We start from the raw sequence: 18825 nt of genomic DNA, 5'->3' as shown, positions 1-18825 counted from the left end.
TCGGCGCGGCGGCTGGGACCGCTGGGTCTCCGCCTCTCCCCCTCCCCCGTAGGCTTTGCTCTGTTTAACTCTCCCGCTGCCGCGCTGCAGGAGTCGCGCCCGGCTCTGCCCTGGGCGGTGGGTTGGACGGGGAGGCGGGAGTCGAGCGCTCGTCCGGCTCCCGAGTTCCGATGACAGGCTTTTCCGCTCGTTCACGCCGACTCCATGGACACGCATGGTTGCCTCGACCCGTTTATGAGACTGAGTTACCCAGCGCTCTGCACTCCCTAACTCTGCCCCCACCTCCCCATGAGGAGCACCGAGGTCGAGGCCAGGGAGAGGAGTGGGGGGAGGGATGGAGAGAAGACGCTGCATCGCCCTGGGCTCACCCCAGCAACTTGGCCCCAGATTCCAGGCTGGCCCTCGATGATGCATTCTTTTTGAAGCAACTTAAATGAGGTTTTTAAAATTATTTATTTAATTTTATTTATTCATTCATTTTATTTTTATTTGACCAGACACACACACACACACACACAGAGAGAGAGAGAGAGAGAGAGAGAGAGAGAGGCAAAAGAGAGAAAGAGAGAGAGAAAAGGGGAGAAGCAAAGCCAGCAGATCTAGGACTAGAACCATGGTTGGCCATGTGGGAGTGTCCAGCACCTTAGCCACCACGCCACCTGCTGGTCCCCTTTAAATGAGTTTTTGATCTTTCAGTGAATGAGGTCACAATTACGCGGCCTTTCCAGCCCTCAGAATATCCAAACTCCTTTCCGTGACCTCCAGGGCCCTAGATGACCTGGCTCACAGCTAGAGCCTCTGATTTTCTGTCCTGAAGATTTCCACGCTGCAGCCCCAGTGGGCCTCAGTCAAGCTGGCCGAGCGTAACCTGCCTCAGGGCCTTTGCACGTGCAGCTCCCTCTGTCTGGAAGTCTTCCCCCGGCTTCTCTCAAGGACTCTCTTTTCTTGCAGTCTCATTCAGATCCAGCGTCTCCTGGGAGGCCTTTCCTCATCTCTATCAAGAGTGGCCTCCCCTTGGGACCAGCAGTTAGTGTAATGGCTATGTCACTGGACTCCCATGTAGACGACTGCAGTTCTAGTCCCTGACCCGGTGCCTTAAAACTCACGCTGGGCACATGTGCGTGTGTGCCCAGGATCCCGAGAGGAGAATGGAGGAGAAGGGGTTGTGGCGTGGCCATCCCCCTGGGGGGTGATTTCTCCCTTTCTGTCTCTCTGTCTCTCTCTGTCTGGCGAGTGCACATGCCCTATAGCAAAAACCTCTTTTGTGGGCCCCCCCCTGCCGATACTCCCACCCCAGCCCTCCGTCACATTGCTCTGCTTTTCCACGTTGCACTTCTAGACACCGTTCTCCTAGTTTCCCTGCAGTCTGGCCACTGTCCTTTCTGCATCCTCAGGGCTCTGACCTCGAGAGTTGGGGACCTCCTAGGACTGAGTCCTTGGCCTGCTTCTCTCTCCCCTGTCCGTGTCCAGTGATCTCATCCAGTCCCAGGACTTAAATACTATGTAAATGTCAGCGAGGCCTAAATTTATATCCAGAGCGCCAGACTCATTTATCCAGCAGCCTGCTTGACATCTCCACTAGCTGTCTAATAGCATGCAGAGTAACGTGGCTAAAAGAGGCGCCGTGTTCTCCGGCCCCAAGCACTTCTCTCCCAGTGTTTCCCACCCTAGGACACGCGGCTCCCAGCTGCTCAGGCTGAAAACCTAGGATACATCCTTGCTCTTTTCTCTTTCTTTCTCTTTTATAATCATCAGAAGGTATATGAGCTAGCCAGAGAAAGAGAGCACCCCCCAGTTGAGCGTGGTCACGCTTCAGTCTCTCCTCTTCCGTTTCTCACCCTACCAGGGTCCTGAGCATTTATGTATGCAGGCTTGGGGTATTTTTTAAGCGTCCTGGACTGGGATTAGAACTGCAGTTGGTCATGTGGGATCCAGCTTTCTGTGTGCAGCTACAGAGGGGTCCCCTTTCCCATTTTTCACGGGTTCCATTTCTGTAAGTCTCTAGCAAAACCCGGGAGCTCTGCATCTAAAGTACATCACCCTGCACCCTGGATCAGCCTCTTCTCTCCATTGTTATTGGGATGGTCCTGGTATAAACCATCATCTCTCATCTGGAATACTGCAAGAGGTTCCTTCACGGCTGCCTTTGCCCCTTTTAATTTTTTTTTGGAGAGGTTTTTGCTATAGGGCGCGTGCGCTCGCCAGACAGGCAGAGAGAGACAGAGAGACAGAAAGCGAGAAATCACCTCCCAAAGGGGATGGTCACGCCGCAATCCCTTCTCCTCCATTCTCCTCTCGGGATCTTGGGCACGCACGCACACGTGCCCGGCGTGAGTTTAAGCTACTGGGTCTAGGACTCGAACCGCGGTCGACCATGTGGAAGTCCAGTGACATAGCCATTATGCTAACTGCTGGTCCCTGCCCTTGCCCTTTATAAATCAGTAATTTTTTAAAAAACATTTGTTTAATTAAATTAATTAACTAATTTATTTATTTTAATTTGACCAGAGAGGGACAGAGAGAGAGGGAGAGTGAGAAAGCAAGCTGCCAGGTCTGGGACTTGAACTATGGTAGGCCACGTGGGAGTTTAGCACCCTTAACCATCATGCTACCTGCTGGCAAATCAGTAACATTTTAATTTTATTTTTAATCAATTTTTGAGAGTTTTTTGCTATAGGGCGCATGCACACTCGCCAGAAAGAGAGAGAGAGAGACAGAGGTGGGAACCAGCAGTTAGCGTAATGGCTATGTCATTGGACTCCCACGTAGTCGACCGCGGTTCGTGTCCGGGACCTGGTGGCTTAAAACTCACGCCGGGCGCGTGTGCGTGCGTGCCCAAGATCCCGAGAGGAGAATGGAAGAGAAGGGATTGCAGCGTGACCATCCCCCCTGGGGGGTGATTTCTCGCTTTCTGTCTCTATGTCTCTCTCTGTCTGTCTGGCGGTGCATGTGCCCTGTAGCGAAAACCTCTACAAACAAACAAACAAACAATAAATAAATAAATAAATAAAACCAAAAAAAAAAGAGAGAGACAGAGAGACAGCAAGAAACCCCCCCCCACAGGGGTGATGGCCACGCCGCAATCCCTTCTCCTCCATTCTCGTCTCGAGATCTTGGGCAAGCATGCACATACGCCCGGTGTGAGTTTAAGCAACCGGGTCCAGGACGCAAACCACAGTCGACCACATAGGAGTCCAGTGACATAGTCACTACATCAACTGCTGGTCCCAATTTTTAACTTATTTTTAAAGAATTATTTATTCATTTAATTCCATTTGTTATTTTTATTATTATTAATTTTTAATTTGACCAGAGAGAGAAAGAGAGAAAGGGAAAGCAAGAGAGCAAGCCGCCAGGTCCAGGACTTGAACCACAGTTGGCCATGTGGGAGTCCAGCACCTTTAGCCACCATGCCACCTGCTGGCCTCTGTTTATTATTTTTTTTAAGAGAGATTTTAATTATAGGGTGTGTGCACTCGCCAAAGAGACAGAGAGTGACAGAAAGTGAGAAATCACTCCTTCCAGGGGGCATGGCCATGCCACAGTCCCTTCTCAGTTCTCCTCATGGGACTGTGGACACACGCACACACACACACACACACACACACACACGGCAAGAGTTTTAAGCTGCTGGGTCGGGGACTCAGACTACAGTCAACTACGTGGGAGTCCAGTGACATAACCATTACGCCATCTGCCAATCTCCAGTAATAGTTTTAAAATCTAAGTCAATTATGCTCTTTCCTACTTAAAATATTTGAGTGAGGACCCAGCAGGTGGTGTGGTGGTTAAGGCGCTGCACCATCCCACATGGCTGACCACAGTTTGAGTCCCGGACCTGGTGGCTTGCTTGCTTATTTTCCCTCTTTCTCTGTCTCTGTCTCTCTCTGTCTCTCTCTGGTCAAATTTAAATAAATAGATGAATAAATAAAATTAAATAATCATTTAGAAAAATATTTGAGTGACAGGCCAGCCACAGGCATGGTTGTTAAGAAGGCTGGATCCCCCATTACTGCGTAAGTTCAAGTCCTAGACCCAGTGGCCTGAGAAACATGGTGGGCTTGTGTGCCTGCCTTCCTAAAATCCTGAAAGAAGAAATAGAGGAGAAAGAATTGCAGCGTGCCCATGACCCTGGGGGATGCTTTCTTGCTTTCTCTCTCCCTTTCTCTGTCTCTCTCTCTCTGGCGAGCACACACACCCTCTGGCAAATTAAAAAATACAGATATTCGAGTGGCTTTTCATTGTACTTGGGATAAATCTGAACTCCTTGTAAAGAGGAGCCCACCAACTTGTATCTCTCTTCATCTTCAGTGCTCCCACTAGCCTGGACTCCCTGCTGTTCTAGAACATGACAAATACTCTCTCAGCACCTCTGCACTTCCGATTCCCTCTTCCGGGAATGCTTCGCTCTGCTCTGAACCTAAAGTGGAGCCCTTGGTTGCCTGGTGGTTAAGGCAGCAGATCTCACATGACTGACTGCTCGGTTCGAGTCCCAGACCTGGTAGCTTGAGAAGCACATTGGGCTGCGTGAGTCCCAGACCTGGTAGCTTGAGAAGCACATGGGCTGAGTGTGCGTGTGTACCCAAAATCCCAAAAGGAGGTAGACAAGGGAGTGCAGTGTGACCAGTTCCCCACGCGGAGTGTCTTCTCTCTAGTTCTCTCTGGCAAGTGTATAGGGCCTTCTCACAAAAACAAAAACAAAAACAAAAACAAAATAAAATAAATAAAACACCAGCTGGCATGTGGCTAAGGCGCTCAACTTCCACATGGCAAACCATGGTTCACGTCCCAGACCTGGAGGCTTGAACATCGTGCTGGGCCCCGTGTGCATGCGTGCGTGCGTGCCTAAAATCCAAGGAGAATGAAGGGACTGCAGCAGACCATCCCTCTAGGAGGTGACTTCTCACTTCCCCTCTGTCATTCTCTCTCTCTCCCTCTCCCCTCAGCGAGCACACGCACCCTATGGCTTTCAGAAATGAGCTTACATTTGTTTATTGTTCGTTTTCGGCCCCCTCCTGCACCCACGTGTACTGGAAAGCAGAGATCTCACTCTTATTCACCCGTGTGTCAGCCCTACCGCAGTGCCTTGGCACAGAGTCGATGCCCCCATGCGCTGTGTTTATTGCTGAGTGAACGTCTCCTGGACCCCTACCACCCCGAGCTCTTCACTCTCCTCCACCCTCCGCCTTTCCTCTCTGCCGGCCCTCCCTGATCTCTGCCCTGGGCTGCACTCTCCACGTGGACCCTGCTCGCACCTGCGCCTGGCCCCTGCAGATACGCCCCTTCATCCGCTGCTTTATTACTGTCATTAGCCAGGGCGCCGGCCTCCCGGAAGGAAGCCTGCTGCTCTAGCCAGCATCTGCAGTGACGCCCTCGCCCTGCCTGTCCCTGACAGCCCTTCATTTGAGGTCAGAAAGGCAGCGAGTGAGCTGTCAGTGCACGTGGGATGTGAGCGGGACACGCAGCTCACGGCACATCCTGGCCCCGGGAGCCCCAGTGCGTCCTGAGGACTCGCCCCACGTGGCCCCATCGTGTGTTTGGTGGTCAGGTTTACTGAGTGAATATTCACTGTCTGCCAGTGCCTGAGACACAGGACGCCGGGCCATTGTTCGTTATTCCTGGTGGCCCTGATCCATTTGTTCTTTCTTGCACACCTGCTAAGTGATGGGCACTTTGCCATGGCGTGGGGTGCCGTGGGACGCCGTGGGACGCAAGGACAGTCACCGCTGTCTGCATGGAGCTCACCATCTAGTGGATGACAACGGAATACAGAGTGATGAGCATGTCTTCAGGTGAAGCGGAGCACCTGCCCACACTCCACAGGCTCTGCAAATTCCCGCCCTGTTTCTGGCTCTGCCGGTATCTTTTCTTTCTTTTCTTTTCTTTTTTTTTTTTTAAGAGAGATTTTTGCTGTAGGGTACGTGTGCTTGTCAGATAGACAGAGACAGAAAGTGACAAATCACCCCCCAGGGGGATGGCCACACCACAATTCATTCTCCTCTCGGGACCTTGGGCACACACGCACACGTGCCCGGCGTGAGTTTAAAGCTGCCAGGTCCAGGACTCAAACCGCAGTCGACTTCATGGGAGTCCAGTGACATAGCCGTCATGCCATCTGCTGGTCCCTCTGTGGGTACCTTTACACTATCTCTGCACTCACCTAGGACTCGCTGATTCATCAGGGTACATTTCCGTCTTCAAACGTCCACGTCCTGAACTCCTCTCTCTCCACTGATCTTGTTTGCTGCATTTCTGAGAAGACAGAAGCAAGCAGAGGAAAACGTCCCCACTCCTGCCACCACACACCAGCCCCACAGCGCCTCCTGTGGGGGAATCCCAGGCCCTGTCGCCACCCACAGTTCTCACGCCAGCGGCCGTCCCTCCCTCTCCTCCAGCATCACTCCCCTCTCTGCTCGGTTATCGCCAGCAGCCTGCAAGCGCACGATGATTTCTCCCAATTGAAAGCAAATCCTCTTTAGCTGGGTGTTCACGTCTAGCTTCTGCCCTTCTCCGCTTCCCTTTACAGACGCCTTCCAGAAGGTGGTGTCTCAAGCCAGCTGGTGCCAGGGTGGTTAAGGCAGCGGCTCCCACATGGGCGACTGCACAGTCGAGTCCTGGACCCAGTGGCTTGAGAATCCTGCCGAGCACATGCGCACGCATGCCCAAAGTCATGAGCAGAGAATGGAAGAGAAAGGAGGACGGCGTGCCCCAGATCCCGAGAGGAGATGGAGAAGGGATTGCAGTATGGCCGTCCCCTCTCCCCCGGGGATTTCTCTCTTTCTGTCTCTCTGTCTCTGTCTCTCTGGCGAGTACACACGCCCTATAGCAAAAATCTCTCTAAAAAAAAATAAATAAAAAAGAGAAAATATTGAGTGGTTGGAAAAGTCTATGCAAGTTTGCACAGAAAATACGTCATGACTTTTTCAATGACCCAATATATTAAGACAATACGTCCATAGCCAGGCACAAAGCAGGCGTCCTCATTCCGACCCGTTTGCCATCCACCCAGTCCCCATCCGTGCCCCCAGTGTGACTAATGTATTTTTCCAGTGTTTCTTTGTGTGTCTACCAGCAAATAGCAATATAAATTGTTATCCCCCACCCATGTATTTTTTAATTTATTTTTAGTTTTGCTGTTGGGCACCTAAATGCACTGGAGAGACAGAGAGGGAGTGGGAGGGAGGGAGAAACCACCCCCTGGGCGATGGCTCGAAGTGCACCTGCTGTCATTTTCAAGTTGCAGGTTCCAGGACTTGAACCGCACAGTTGACCAGGTGGGATCCAGCTACTTTAACCACCACGCCACCCACTGGCCCCTGTTATGTATTTTTAAAATCTAGTGTGCATTTGCCAGAGAGACAGAGATGAAGTGAGGAAGCACTTGGCTTTCTTGGTCATGCGGCAATCCCTTTTGCACTTTCCCATCTGCCAGGATTTGGGGCATGCAAGCACACACACCTTGTATGATTTTTAAACCACCAGAGCCAGGATTTGAACCACAGACAGCCATGTGAGTTCTGGCTCCCTTAACTGCTAGGCCACGAGGCTGGGCCCCATCAGTCATTTTACTTGGTGATCAGTAGCCCTTTTCTTAAGGATTATTTTATTTAACTTTATTTATTATTATTATTTCCTTCCAGGTTGATTAGAGAGAGACAGAGAGAGAGAGGGAAAGTGAGAAAGCAACCACCCAGCAGGTCTGGGACTTGAACCATGGTCAACCATGTGGGTATCCAGTGCCTTTAACCACCATGTCACCAGCTGGTCCCAGATCAATAGCCTTTTATACAGCCGATCATGTTCCCTGCTAGACACACTGTCTTGGAGCCAGCACGTGGCTGGTGGTTAAGGCTCTGGGCTCCCACATGACCGGCCACGGTTTGAGTCCTGGACCCAGCAGCTTGAAAATCACACTGACACAAGTGCATAGGTGCCCAAAATCCCAAGAGGAGAATGGAGGAGAAGGGATTGTGGCATGGCCATCCCCCTTCCCCTCTCTCTGTTTCTCTCTGGCGAGCATGTGTGCCCTATGGCAAAAACCTTAAGAAAAAGAAAAGAAAAGAAAGTCTTTACCTGATTTATTTTTAAGTTTCATATCTTTCTTTCAGGAGAGAGACAGAGACATTGAGAGAAACTGAGAGAGACTGCCATCCACCCCGTCTCAGCTGGTGCACACGCGCATGCCCCCAGCACATCCAAAGAGGTCCCAGGACTTGAACCCAGGACCTTTCCCAGGTGGACCCAGCTGCATTGCCACAGCAATGCTGCCTTGCCCCTCTACCTGACGTTTAAGACCCTACACTGTCCTGATTTTCCCTGCCTCTGTGCTTCCTCCTCATTTTCCTGACATCTACGTCACGCTCTCTTTCTATTTATGATCACTCCCCAGGGGACTGCATTCAGTCTCTGCGCTTTTAATACTTTCTTTTCTGATGACTCCCAAATTGTCATCTTCATTCTCATACCTTTGATTTTTGGTTTTGCTGTAGGACACGTGTGCTTGCCAGAGAGACACAGAGAGAGAGAGACAGAGAGGGAAAGTGAGAAACAGCTCCCTGATAGCCACGCCGCAATCCCTTTTCCTCCACTCTCGTCTGGAGATTTTGGGCACGCACACATGACCAGTGCTTTCCAAGCCACCAGGTCCAGGACTCAAACCGCACGGTCAGTCATAGACGATCAGGCGACTTCACCTACCACGCCACTGGCTAGCCTTGTCCCTGCGCTTTTGCTTCCTCTAGGCTTGTCTGTCCAGCTGCAAACCTGCCCCTCCTCGCTGCACCCTCTCTTCATAAATGATATGTCCATTTTTCCTACTGACCAGCACGAAAACCGTGCAGTTGAGAAAGGAAACCGTTTGAAGCAGCATAAGGATGAGGAGGTCCTCTAAAACTTATCTGGCCCCAGAGAGACATGTGGGCATGGAGCCTCAGTCACATCCCCTGCATGCTTGTCTGAAATAATACTCAAGGATACTTTTTTTGGAGAGGTTTTTGCTATAGGGCGCGTGCGCTTGCCAGAAAGACAGAGAGAGACAGAGAGACAGAAAGAGAGAAATCACTCCCCAGTGGGGATGGCCACACTGCAATTTCTTCTCCTCCATTCTCCTCTCAGGATCTTGAGCACGCACACACACGTGCCTGGCATGAGTTTAAGCCACCAGGTCTGGGACTCGAACCGTGGTCGACAACATGGGAGTCCAGCAACATAGCCATTACGCTAACTGCTGGTCTCCAATTTTTAAAACATATAAATTATATAATATTATATGATCCTTTTTTTTGTTTTTGAGGTTTTTGCCATAGGGCATGTGTGCTTACTAGAGAGAGACAGAGACAGTGAAAGGGAAAATGAGAAATCACCCACTATGGGTGGTGGCCACGCTGCAATCCCTTCTCCTCCATTCGCCTCCCAGGATCTTCAGTGTGCACACACACGTGCCTGATGTGATTTTCAAACAACTGAGTCTGGGACTCGAACCACTGTCAGCCCTGTGGGAGTCCAGTGAGATAACCATTATGCCACCTGCTGGCCCCACCGATGCAATTCTTAAAAAGAATTATTTTATTTATTATTATTTTTAAAATTTCCTGTAGGGCAAATACACTTACTGAGAGAAACAGAGAAAGAGAGAAAATGAGAAAGCAAGCCACAAAGTTCGGGACCTGAACTGTGGTGAGCCATATGGGAGTCCAGCTACTTTAACGCCTGTGGTTCGAGTCCCGGACCCAGTGGCTTAAACTCAAGCCAGGCGTGTGGTGCGTGTGTGCCCAAGATCCTGAGAGGAGAAGGGATTACGGCATGGCCATGCCCCCTGGAGGGGTGATTTCTCGCTTTCTGTCTCTCTCTCTCTCTTTCTGGTGAGCACACGCGCCCTATAGCAAAAACCTCTCAAAAAAAAAAAAAATCAACTTGTCAATTTCCACAGGATTTTGACTATAATTGTTTAGAATCTAAAATCCAATTTGAGGCAAATTGATTTTTTAAAAATAATTATTTTATTTATCCATTTACTTAAATTTTGACCAGAGAGGGACAGAGTGAGAGAGCAAAAGTGAGAAAGCAAGCTGCCAGGTCTGGGACTTGAACCACAGTGGACCATGTGAGAGTGCAGCACCATTAACCACCATGCCACCTGCTGGCCCCTAAGTTGATGTTTTTTGATATTGAAAATTCTGGGTCCAGTAGTCCGTGGTGGTTAAGGGCACCAGACTCCCACATGGCTAACTGTGGTTTGAGTCCAGGACCTGGTGGCTTGCTTTCTCACTTTCCCTCACTCTCTCTCTCTTACTCTGTCCCTCTCTGGTCTCGTTAAAATAAATAAAGAAAGAAAAATAATTCTTACCAAAAAAAGAATGAAAAGAAAGAAAGAAAATTCCTATAATTGATTTGAGGTGGCTCTTCATTTGTTTGGGTATTCTTTAATGTCTTTTAATGAGGTGGTAAAATTTTCCACATACAGATAATGGACATCTTCCGTTTTATTTATACCTAGGTACTATATTGCTTCTTTTGTAATGGTAAACGTTATACGTTAAGATTGCATTTTCAGAATGTTCTTTTGCTTGTACATAGAAATGAAGTTGATTTGCAATATTGATTTTAGACCAACAAGCTTGATAGGCTCTTTCTTCTGTGTAATAATTTTTCTATAGACTTTGAATTTTCTGGGAAGGCAATCATACCATCTGCAAATGAAGGCAGGTTTTTTTGTTGGTTTTGTATTCCTTTCCAGTGCCATGCCTTTAATTTCCTTTTCTTGTGCTGGCCAGGACAGTTAGTACAATGTTGAATAAAAGCAGGGATAGTTGGTATCCTTGTTTGGCTCTGCGTTTATTCCCTTTTCTTGAGAGAGAGTGTTGTTTTTGTTTTTGTTTTTGTTTGTAGAGGTTTTCTGTCTTAGGGCATGTGCACTCGCCAGAAAGAGAGACAGAGACAGTAAGAGGGAAAGTTTCACACACACACACACCCCTCCAGGGCAGGTGATGGCCACACTGCAGTCCCTTCTCCATTCTCGTGAGATCTTGGGCATGCACTCACACGTGCTCAGCATGAGTTTCAAGCCATTGGGTCCAGGAATCAAACTGTGGTTGGCCATGTGGGAATCCAGTGACATTAACAGCTATGCCATCCATTGGCCTGCCCCTGGGATTTTTCTTCCTTCTTTTTCTTTTTCTCCCAGAGAGCATGTGCACTTGCCAGAGAGAGGCCAAAGCACCCCGTGTGGGATGTGGCCACACCGCAATCCTTTCTCCTTCATCTCTGCCTCCTTTCGGGATTTGGGGCACATATGCACACACATGCACAGCCACCCAAGGTGGCTGGATCCCACATGGTGAACTGCATAGTTCAAGTCCCAGACCTGGTAGCTTGAAAAGCATGCTGGGCACGTGTGCGTGCCGAAATCCTGAGAAGAGGATGGAGAAGGGGTTGCCGTGTGGCCACTCCCCCTTTGGGGTGCGTTCTCACTTTCTCCAGTGAGGGCACATACCTTACAGAAAATTGTAAAAATGAAAAAGGAATTATGGTCTAAGTTTTTTGTTTTGTTTTATTCTGTTTTGGTTTGGTTTTGATTTTGATTTTCATCATAGGGTGTGTGGTTCACTAGAAAGAGACAGAGAGAGACAGACAGAGGAGAAGTGAGAAATCAACGCCTAGTGGGGATGGCCACACCGCAATCCTTTCGCCATTCTCCTGGGAATGTGGGCATGCACGTACATGCACCCAGCATGATTTTCAAGGCAGCAGGTCTGGGACTCAAACTGCGGTCAGCATCTGGGAGTCCACCACGTCGTCTGCTTGCCCATATATATATATATATACACCTGCCTTGATCTGCTGATGTGTTGCTAACAGAAGTACTCGAAGGGCTGGATGGTGGGCCGGTGGTAAAACACAATGCTCTGTGAGACTGGCTCTCACGTAAAGATTCTGGATTTGCACCCGGAGATATCCCCGAGTACACCGGGCACACACATGCCCATGGTCTGGGCTGGCTGGGGCTGGGGTGGGTCTCAGCATGAGGATCCTGTTGGAGCTGCTGTCTCCCGCTCTGTATCTCTTTTGCTCATGAAAGAAATAAACGAAATTTTTCTTAAAAGTCTGCGACTGGGTGCTTTATACAGAAGAGCAGTTTAGGCCCACCGATAGCACAGTAACTAGGCACTACGCGCTATGCCTGATCCCACATGGCAACTGCAGTTCACACTCCAGCCCAGTGGCTTGAATGGGCCAGGCTCATGTGTGTACGTGCCCCAATCGTGATGGGGTGGAGAAACGGAGGGGAAGGATTGCCAGGCCACCACGTTCCATTGGGGGCTCTCTCTCTCTCTGGCGAGTGCTGAGCTGTTCAGCAACAACAACAACAAAAAGACAACCACGTGAAAAGAAGAGAGGTTTATTTGGCATATGATTCTGGTGACTAGAAAATCCAAAGACAAGGTCTGGAGGGGGTGTGGTAGTTAAGGTACTGGACTCCCATATGGCTGACCATGGTTCAAGTCGCGGACCTGGTGGCTTGCTTTCTCACTTTCCCTGTCTCTGCCTCTCTCTGGTCATATTAAAATAATAATAAATCAATAAGAAAAATAATTGTTTTTTCCTAAGATTTTGTTATCTACCTTTTTAAATTTTATTTTATTTATTCATTCATTTATTTTTAATTTGACAGAGAGACACACATACAGAGAGAAAGAGGGGAAGTGAGAAAGCAAGCCACCAGGTCCAGGACTCAAACCATGGTCAGTCATGTGGAAGTGTCCAGCGCCTTAACCACCATGCTACCCGCTGGTCCCAAGAAAAATAATTCTTAAAAAAAAAAAAAGAAAGAAAGAAAATCCAAAGACGTGGGGCTGGTGTCAGGAACCTCCAGTGCCAGGTCACAGTATGGCCTGCAGAGACAGCGAGGGTGGCATGTGGAGACAGAGGGAGACCCCGGGGGCAGCCTCTTTACTTTGTAACAACCTGCTCCCACAGGAACTAGCCCCTTGTGGTGAGAGCCAGATCGTACCCCCTCTCCCACGGCGGTGTTAATCCATGCTCAAAGGTGAACCCTCCATTGACCCAGTCCCCACACTGCAGGCTTCACCTCTTCAAGGTCTCACCTCCCCCCGACACCACTACATTGGAGACCAAACTCCCAAACATGGAAACGTGGGAGACAATCTGTCGTACAAACCAGAGCAATTCCAGTTGTCAGGCACCACAGAAACGCATCCTTTCTCTCCTGGTCACACGCAGACTTTAAGTGTCTGTATGTGTCTCTGTTTCTGGGCTTTCTATCGTGTTCCTGTAATTGGTTTACCTATCTTTGTGCCAATATTATATGATCCTTTTTTTTGTTTTTGAGGTTTTTGCCATAGGGCATGTGTGCTTACTAGAGAGAGACAGAGACAGTGAAAGGGAAAATGAGAAATCACCCACTATGGGTGGTGGCCACGCTGCAATCCCTTCTCCTCCATTCGCCTCCCAGGATCTTCAGTGTGCACACACACGTGCCTGATGTGATTTTCAAACAACTGAGTCTGGGACTCGAACCACTGTCAGCCCTGTGGGAGTCCATTGAGATAACTGTTATGCCACCTGCTGGCCCCACCGATGCAATATTAATTATTGTGGTTTTGTAATTATTTCCTTCTATCTAGTAAAGCAAGTCTTTCCACCTTATTCGTCTGTAAGAAGCTATTCCTGGGCCACTCTGCACACTGATCGAGAGAGGCCAGATCCTGGGACCAGCGGATGGCGTAAAGGTTACATTGCTGGACTCCCATGTAGTCAGTCACGGTTCGAGTCCTGGACCTAGTGACTTAAAACTCATGTTAGGTGTATGTGTGTGCATGCTCAAGATCTCAGTAGAATGGAGAAGGGATTGCGGCATGGCCATACCCCCCAGGGAGTGATTTTTTGCTTTCTGTCTATCTCTCTGGTGAGTACATGCACCCTATAGCAGGAAAAAAAAAAAAAAACCCACAGAGAGAGAAAGATCAGATCTCAGGGCCAGCAGATGGTATAGTAGTTAAGGTATAGGACTCTCACATGGCTGATCACAGTTCAAGCCTCAGATCAGGTAGATTGAAAATCTATGTTGGCGGGACCAGCAGATGGCATAATGAGTGTGTTGCTGGACTCCCATGCAGTTGATCACAGTTCAAGTCCTGGACTTGGCAGCTTAAAACTCATGCCAGGCACATGTATGCATGCTCAAAATCCCAAGAGGAAAAAAAAATCATGACAGGCGCATGTGCATGAGTACCCAAAATTCCCGGAAGAGAAGGGATTGTGCCGTGGCCATCCCTCCGGGGAGTGATTTCCCACTTTTTCTCTCTCTTTCTCCTGCGAGTGTATGCACCCTGTGGGAAAACCTAAAAACAAAACAAAAACAAAAAACCAGACCCAGATCCCATATGGCGACCCCAGTTCAAATTCCGGGGTCAGCTAGAATCATGCTGGACACGTGCACAGAATCTGCTGGGCTGGAGGGGAGGAAGGTGACCAGCTCTGCGGAGGATACTCACCTCTGTCTCTTCTCTGTCCCCCCATATATCTATGAATATATGTATATATATATATGCACACACATACCACTCTTATAGGGCATGTGCACTTGCCAGAGAGAGACAGAGAGAAAGAGAGGGAAAGTGAGAGCTCCCCTCCAGGGTCTATGGCCACACCACAATCCCTTCTCTTGGGATTTGGGCCATGCAGACACACACGCCCGTTGTGATTTTCAAGTCTCCATGGAGGTTCAGGACTCGAACTACACGGGCGGCCATGCAGGATCCAGCCACTTTAAAGTCCAATTCCACCTGCTGGCCCTGGATTTCCAAATTTTTTTGTACCAAAATAAACTTAGAGTGTAATTCCACTTTTCCAAACTCTGCAGTCCCCTCGTATAAATGATTTTGTACACTGCTTAATCTAGCAACCTTATAGTCTTATTCTCATGATGTATTTGTAGATTCTTCTACATTCTACTTTTCTCTTGTTCTATGGTAAAGAACACATGTACAGAGGAGAAAGAGAGCCCTCGGCACCATCTCCTCATGCTGTGATCTTCCTCCAGTCCTCCGGTTCTCAGGACCCTGCGCGCCCACACACGTACCTGGTGTGTCTTCAGGCTGACCCGGGGATCCGACCCTGTGGTTGCCCACAGGGCGTCCAGCCTTGCAGGGTGTTTATGCAACTGCTGCACGGCAGTGGCCCGGTTCTCTTACATTTTCTGTATAGTCTTTCTCATTTTCTGTAAGTGGTTGCAGCTTTATCTATTTATTTTATCTAGTCCTTTTACCTTCTTCTCTCCCGTAGTCTTCCTGCTCTGGCTGAGACTTCCATCAGAAGACCGAATAGAGCTGGTGATAGCAGATATCCCTTTATTAGATTAGCAAGTTCCTTTTTACTTTCATAATTTTTTTTTGTAGAGATTTTTGCTATAAGGGTGGGTGTGCTCACCCGAGAGACAGAGACAGAGAGACAGAAAGTGAGAAATCACTCCTAGGGTGCATGGCCATACCGCAGTCCCTTCTCCTCCATTCTCCTCTTGGAATTTTGGGCACGCATCCCACCTGCCCAACGTGAATTTCAAGTCACAGGATCAGTACTCGAACTGTGGTTGACTACATGGGAGTCTAGTGATGTAACCATTACGCCATCTGCTGATCCCCTTTACTTTAGCAATTTCACTTTTTTTTTTTTTAAGAGAGATTTTTGCCGGCCAGCAGATGATGTGGTGGTTAAGGGTGCTGGACTCCCATATGGCTAACCATGGTTCGAGTCCCAGACCTGGAGGCTTGCTTTCTCATTTTCCCTCTCCTTCTCTCTCGCTCTGTCCCTTTCCAGTCAAATTTAAATAAATAAAGTTAAATAAAATAATTATTTAAAAAAAGAGTGAGAAAGAGAGTTTTGCTATAGGGCTTGTGCACTCACCAGAGAGACAGAGAGATAGAAAGCAAGATATCACCCCCCCTCCACGGGGGAGGGCCATGCCACAATCCCTTCTCTTCCATTATCCTCTCAGGACTTGGGGCACACACACATTCACACCCTAATGTGAGTCTTAAGCCTCCGGGTCAAGGACTTGAACTGCAGTCGACTGCATGGGAGTCCAGCAAGGTAACCATTATGCCATATGTTAGTCTTAATAACTTTGTTTTTGGCTACTGGACCCTTGCTTTCACCAGAGAGAGTGAGAGAGCAAAGCCCCACCCACCCCAGGACATGGTCACACCAAAATCCCTTTTCCATCTCTCCCTGCTTTTGGGTTTTGAAGGTTTTTTTAAATCGCAAATGAATACTGGTTTCATCACTTGCCTTTCCTGCATTTACGGAGATAACTGCAGATTGACTCTTTGAACCTCTTCACAGAGGAGTAGAATGGATGTGCTTTCCGATATTGAGCTACTCTTAAATTCCTGGGGTAAATCCAAGTCAGTCTTATTATTTTATCTCTTTTGCACACTACTGTATTGTTTGCTCATTTTTTAAAAGGAAGTACTTATAGGGCGTCCAGCCTTGCAGGGTGTTTATGCAACTGCTGCACGGCAGTGGCCCGGTTCTCTTACATTTTCTGTATAGTCTTTCTCATTTTCTGTAAGTGGTTGCAGCTTTATCTATTTATTTTATCTAGTCCTTTTACCTTCTTCTCTCCCGTAGTCTTCCTGCTCTGGCTGAGACTTCCATCAGAAGACCGAATAGAGCTGGTGATAGCAGATATCCCTTTATTAGATTAGCAAGTTCCTTTTTACTTTCATAATTTTTTTTTGTAGAGATTTTTGCTATAAGGGTGGGTGTGCTCACCCGAGAGACAGAGACAGAGAGACAGAAAGTGAGAAATCACTCCTAGGGTGCATGGCCATACCGCAGTCCCTTCTCCTCCATTCTCCTCTTGGAATTTTGGGCACGCATCCCACCTGCCCAACGTGAATTTCAAGTCACAGGATCAGTACTCGAACTGTGGTTGACTACATGGGAGTCTAGTGATGTAACCATTACGCCATCTGCTGATCCCCTTTACTTTAGCAATTTCACTTTTTTTTTTTTTAAGAGAGATTTTTGCCGGCCAGCAGATGATGTGGTGGTTAAGGGTGCTGGACTCCCATATGGCTAACCATGGTTCGAGTCCCAGACCTGGAGGCTTGCTTTCTCATTTTCCCTCTCCTTCTCTCTCTCTCTGTCCCTTTCCAGTCAAATTTAAATAAATAAAGTTAAATAAAATAATTATTTAAAAAAAGAGTGAGAAAGAGAGTTTTGCTATAGGGCTTGTGCACTCACCAGAGAGACAGAGAGATAGAAAGCAAGATATCACCCCCCCTCCACGGGGGAGGGCCATGCCACAATCCCTTCTCTTCCATTATCCTCTCAGGACTTGGGGCACACACACATTCACACCCTAATGTGAGTCTTAAGCCTCCGGGTCAAGGACTTGAACTGCAGTCGACTGCATGGGAGTCCAGCAAGGTAACCATTATGCCATATGTTAGTCTTAATAACTTTGTTTTTGGCTACTGGACCCTTGCTTTCACCAGAGAGAGTGAGAGAGCAAAGCCCCACCCACCCCAGGACATGGTCACACCAAAATCCCTTTTCCATCTCTCCCTGCTTTTGGGTTTTGAAGGTTTTTTTAAATCGCAAATGAATACTGGTTTCATCACTTGCCTTTCCTGCATTTACGGAGATAACTGCAGATTGACTCTTTGAACCTCTTCACAGAGGAGTAGAATGGATGTGCTTTCCGATATTGAGCTACTCTTAAATTCCTGGGGTAAATCCAAGTCAGTCTTATTATTTTATCTCTTTTGCACACTACTGTATTGTTTGCTCATTTTTTAAAAGGAAGTACTTATTTTTATTTATTATTATTATTTAATTCACCAGATTGAGAGAGAGACGGAAAGTGAGAAAGCAAGCCATCAGGTCCGGGACTTGAACTGCCATTGGCCATGTGGGAGTCCACCATCTTAACCACCACGCCGCCTGCTGGCCCCTCAATTTGCTAATACTTTATTGAAGATTTTCGTACCTGTTCATGACTGAAGTCGGCCCGCACCTTTCCTTTCTAGTATTGCCCCTTTCCTGGTTTTTCTTTTTTTGCTTCTTTCTCTCTTTTTTTTCTTGAGGGTGGGTAGTTTTGCTCTAGGGCGAGGACACTCACCACAGAGGCAGAGAGAGAGAGAAGTGAGGATTCACCAGCTTCCCCTCCCCAAATTCCCCTCTCCGCTCTTTCTCTCCGCACTCTGGGCAGGCGCTCACACACCCAGCATGGTTTTCAAGCTGAAGGGTCCAGAACTCAAACTGCTGTGTCGGTCATGTGGGACCCAGCCACCTTAACCGCTGTGTCACCGGCTGATCCCTCTGTTTTTAAAATTATTATTATTATTATTGGGGCTGACAAATGGTGTAGTGGTTAAGGGCACTGGACTCTCACATGGCTGACTGTGGTTCGAGTCCCAGACCTGGTGGCTTACTTTCTGTTTCCTTTTCTCTCTCTCTCTCGCTCTGTCCCTCTCTAGTCAAATTAAAATAAATAAGTAAATAAATAAAGCTAAATAAAATAATTCTAAAAAGAAAATGGATGCTTCTTATAAATTATTATTATTATTTAGGTTTTTGGCCATAGGGTGAGTGTGCTCACCAGAGAGAGACAGAGACAGTGAGAGGGAGTAAGAACTCACTCCCCGGGAGGAATGGCCAAGCTACAATCCTTTCTTCTCCATTCTCCTCCTGAGATATTGGGCACGCACATGTGCCCGGCATCTGCCTGGTGTGATTTTTTTCTTTTTCTTTTTCTTTTTTCTTTTCTTTCTTTCTTTTTTTTTTTTTTTTTTTTTTTTT

General features: G+C 48.1%; 1 pseudogene; it reads right to left on the bottom strand.

Moving 5' to 3' along the window:
- Window positions 1-18825, bottom strand: part of LOC114006579 (DDB1- and CUL4-associated factor 4-like) — a 25704-nt pseudogene that overhangs the window by 690 nt on the left and 6189 nt on the right.

This window comes from Tupaia chinensis, unplaced genomic scaffold (assembly GCF_000334495.1).
Source record: "Tupaia chinensis unplaced genomic scaffold, TupChi_1.0 Scaffold149011_1, whole genome shotgun sequence".
Classification (NCBI taxonomy): domain Eukaryota; kingdom Metazoa; phylum Chordata; class Mammalia; order Scandentia; family Tupaiidae; genus Tupaia; species Tupaia belangeri.
This window is presented reverse-complemented; position numbering and strand designations above follow the sequence as displayed.